Source organism: Schistocerca serialis, chromosome 2 (assembly GCF_023864345.2).
Source record: "Schistocerca serialis cubense isolate TAMUIC-IGC-003099 chromosome 2, iqSchSeri2.2, whole genome shotgun sequence".
NCBI classification, from domain to species: Eukaryota; Metazoa; Arthropoda; class Insecta; order Orthoptera; family Acrididae; genus Schistocerca; species Schistocerca serialis.
This window is the reverse complement of record NC_064639.1, coordinates 145,208,386-145,213,173: the sequence shown is the minus strand read 5'-3', so window position 1 is coordinate 145,213,173 and position 4,788 is coordinate 145,208,386. Positions and strand designations below refer to the sequence as shown.

The 4,788-nt window shown below is 39.8% G+C and overlaps 1 long non-coding RNA gene across 1 annotated transcript; it reads right to left on the bottom strand.

The window, feature by feature from the left end:
- Positions 1 to 3,058: 3,058 nt before the first annotated feature.
- On the bottom strand, positions 3,059 to 3,756 carry LOC126457414 (uncharacterized). Its single transcript, XR_007585466.1, has 2 exons — positions 3,627 to 3,756; positions 3,059 to 3,237 (listed from the first exon to the last, which is right to left on the bottom strand). It is a non-coding gene; the product is annotated as an uncharacterized LOC126457414 (long non-coding RNA).
- Positions 3,757 to 4,788: the final 1,032 nt, after the last annotated feature.

Here is a 4,788-nt window from a genome sequence, read left to right as displayed (position 1 = left end):
GAGAATAAACGAGTCGGATTTGACTAGGTCCCCATCGACTCGTTTCATAATATGCTGCACGTCGGCAATACCTTCGTCAGCCCACTCAGATTTCAACTCGTCCTTGGGGATATCCACCAAGTCCCTACATGTCACAACACCCTTACTATAGTTCAAAGTGGAGTGGAGCTCGGTCTCGATAGCGTACTCTCCGAGACAGGTTGCTTTCCTAAGAGAAGTGACTTGACAGGAACTAGAAGTTTCAACTAACAGAGTCCCATTGCGCAGACGCTTCACAGATTTCAGTGTTCCTGCAATTCCCTCAAGACCCTTGTGGATGTAAAAGGGAGAAACTCTCTCAAAGCTACCTTCCTTCCGTTTGACAATCAAAAACACATTCTGGATATCAGCATGTGCTCTGTTACGACAGTCTGATAAATCTCTAGTAACAACAGGCGCGGGAGGACTCCCAGTACGAAGTCGCTTTTTCGATTGGGTGTGTTTTCCTACCAGTGGCCCACCCAATCCACTAGTAGGGGGAAACGTAGAGGTCGAAGGGTCCATTCTGGTCCCATGAGCAGCTAGGGAACTAAAGGTCCGCTCAGTCAGAGCCCCGCGTGCCTGAGTAAGCCTTATACAACTGGGGTGTGGCAGGTGGCCCAGAGGTTGCCCGCTTGCGACTGTTCCACCCCAACAGCCATGCATCTTATAGGCGCGCAGCACACCGTAAGATTGAGGGGTTTTTATAGAGGTTTACCTTCCTCGCAATCCATGTGGTCAAGCCAAGATTACCATTCCCCGCAGCACACAACATTCCACCGCTGCGCCATGCAGTGGACGCTGAAGCATGTCCGGTGTGGTGTAACGTTACGTTTTATAGTTTTCGTTTGACGTATGACCATGTGCAGACTTCGTCACCTACGTCAGTTACAACCCACTTCAAAAATGATTCATATTCTTTTTAAATTGTCATAGAATGGTTCTTGAACGAAACTGTAAAACATCAGTTGAGTCGTGTGCAGAGAATTACATCACTTGGGCCAATTGGTTTTCGTAACTTTTTCGAATTTAAAATTCGTTTGTTTCTCCTCAGAAAATTATATCGACACACGTTATCTTGATCTAATCGATATCAGAATCACACATGAAATAAACTTTTTAGATTCAAAGTTTCGGCCAACGCTGTCTGAATCAATAATCTTGTCAAATATATTATTAATCCGTTCACATAACTCTTCATAAATAAATCTTCACGACACGTGTTTCAACTTTAGTAGCATACACTATTTTTATTAGCTTCCTACACATACAGATGTGAACTTGAGCGTTGACAGACAGTGACTAACATTTCAATAAGACTCAGCTCTATTTGCTGTCATTGTTGTACAAAAAGAGTATAAAATTTCATTTTTAATTTTTTAGAAACACGACGCAACAACTCGGTTCCAGGATCTTCTGTTGCTCCTTGGCTGTCGACCCGCGACGTATAGCGGCCAGCAATTTCCTCTCTGGTCGCGGCAACGAAGATGCTGTCCCCGTTCGTTGCGCCGATCTCTCCGTACATGAAACACATAAAAAAAATACAAAACTTTTAGATAATTCACATCTATTATAAATAATAAGAAAACACATAAACAAAACTAAATTAAACTTATAGTCACCTGCAAACTGGGCTGACTTTGGTGGATGGGTGACGCTTAATTTCGTCCCACTACACCGGGGTTTACGGTGACAGGAGACTGGCGGCACTGACCAGTCCCCAGCTCAGGACCCCGGGGTCGCCAAGCCCGTACTCAGCAAATGAATGCTGAGCCCCTGGGGGGGCACCTCAGATGTGTTGTATGTCATATAATACTACAGTTAATTCTCCATATATCTGAGCAAAACCAGTTCTTGCGTGTCCACGTTTATCTCATCTAGGCATTGCACCATTCCCTTAACTTTAGTGTGCTTTACAATAAAATTTGTATGAAAAGTTTTCTGTGTAAATTACCTGTTCTACACCTACAGCTAATGCTTGTATAACCCAGTGTGCCATTCAGGTGGGTTTACTTGTGTGTCAATATAATTGTCAGGTTTGGTATGAAAGGGTTTCATGAAATACATTCCCACATAAATTTTTTAGTATCTATTCTCAGTTGCAAAATATGTTACCCACTGTCAGTGCCATTTCAATCCAAAAATTTTAAATCATGCTGGGGAATATACCAATAACACAGTTCCAGCACACCTCAGAAATTTGATTTTAGTTGCTTCAACCAATAAGAATTACGGACCAAGTCTTGCACTGCCCTGTTTTGTGTGTTAAGCTGTTGGCTGGCATGAATGTGCCGGTGGTCACAGCAGACTGCTCTGCTGGGGCCAGCAGTGATATAGTAACAACCAGATATCAGCAATTTTACACTTTTATCTTACTGAGGAAAAATATTTACATATATTTGATATTGCTTGCTATTTCCAGACTATTTTTGGGTCTGCAGTATTTTTATTTAAATGTCTTACAAAACCAAACGATTAAATGACTACAAAGTTATTCATGAATTCATTTTTAGATACATATTTAACTGGGTAAAGGATAATTCCTGAAACAGTAATTAGCATTCTAGCTGTTCTTTTTAGCCATGACTGTACAGATGCATATACTTCACATTCAAAGTTCCTAAACGCCTGCTCAACACATTGGCTACCATGCTGTTCACAGCAGAGCAGGACACTTAATGCTGTTGCCTAACCTGGTGGTGAAACATCTATTACTAGTCATGACAGGGTCGAGAAATGCAGATGATAATCTCTCAGGGAGTACTATAACCTAAAAACGTAAAATTATAACTAAAAAGGTCATTTCCAATTATGTCTACCAAGCAAATTATGCTTTCAGTGATTTCTTTTGCCATAAATGACTAGTGAACGCACATGCCAGAGGATGGTAAATATTCATACTTTGCCTCTGAGAAGCAGCAAAGCCATTAGAAACAGCTATGCACATAGTCCAATTTGTGTTGAAATTATCACCTGGGTACTTTAATTAAATTTGGTCTATTATAAGCAACATGATAAAGGAATCAAAAGAAACACACACTCACTGAATTAATTTCTTTATTAACAACGCTCGGATTTCCACATCACCATAGAGGTACCAAGCTTGATGCGTTACTCGTTTTTTTACATGGCGAGTTTCCCCAGTAGGCCTATAAACCATGAAACAGACAAAAAGCTACTTCTCGCTGTCTTCTCTTCTTTGGATTTTCACTTCAGAAACTGAAACATCCATTACAAAAACAGATTACATCACTCACAAATCTGGATTCAGTCATTGCAATTCATACCTATTTTACTGTAAAAAATACTGACTATGATGAATGATGTAATTTTGAACATTCAAAATCTGCAGGTTACTGACGTTAGAATACAGTTACTACACAACTTTTGATCTGGAAAAAGTTACGATGATTGCAACTTAAATACCGAAGCCATTTGTTATGAGAATACGCCATTACCACAAATAATCCACATAGATGCATTGAAAGAAACTTCACTGGGTAACAATGCATCAGAATACTAGAGGCACAGATAATGAAATTTCTGTAGATTTACCATACACTTTACTTTTCTTGAGCATTACAAGATTACTAACGTAAGTTACTTACCGTCCATTATCTGGAATATAAACTATCCTTTCTCCTCTGCAAACATCTGCTTTTGCAGCAAGTATTATCAATTTTTTCCCGTGATTGAAGAGCTTTAACGCACACAAATCACAAAACCCGCCATTATACACACACACCCACAATGCATTAGCATGTCATGTTCAAAGAATATCCGCGTTTCGAAAACTACCAGCGATATTGGCTAGCGTGAGAGATGACGTCATGTCATGATGTGACGTCATGATTCCTCGGGGCCCGCGAGACGCTTCTGCATTCATCTCACGCTAGGAGTGGAGAACCCTACGTCATAATGACGTAACGCTACGTCATCATGACGTAAATACCCTAAATCGACTAAATACATATATCGATCTTTGCAGTTGTACCGATAACGTCAAAGCTAAATGCAAATACATTTGTACAAACGAAGTGGCAGGAGTTGTGCGATTTGCTCATCCCAGCATAATGAATTGTTAAATGTAATCCCAACAATTTGCGATGTTATTGTGTATTTCATGAACATAATTAATGTCTGAGCGAAGGAGCCATAACTAAATAAAAAAAAAAGCTTGTCATTCTCTTTAAATCCGATGGATCATGCATACATCGTGTGGACAGAAAAGTGAAGTAATTAATTATTAAGCTGCAATCCAAAGAATGTGGGATGTTATTGTGTGTTTCGTGAACGTAACGAATGTCTGAATGAAGGAAACATAACCATAACGAAAGTTAAAAAAGTGTCTAGTCATGTTTTCAATCCGATTAAGGGTCTAGTGTAGCAGGGGATACAACCCGGCGGCTTTGAACAATGACGTCATTCCTTAGTCATAGATAGTAATGTCTTCACTTCGAGGCGTAGATAATAAAGCAGTTCTGTGTTCTAATAAGCGCTACCATTAAAATAATTGAATGTGAATCTAAAAGCGATCGCTTGATATTAAATACAGATGCTTCAGTAGCTGATAAGTGTTTTTTGGCTTTAAAAAAAAAATCTCACGAGATAGAATAAACTGATACTACTTTATGTTAGTAATAGCGGAGACGAAATAAACAGCACATCTACAATTTGTATCCCGTGTTCCACTTAGGGTTTACTGAAGCGGAGGATACATCGTTCAGGTGAAGAACAGGACAGTAATGCTAGTGAAAACGAAGAAATCGC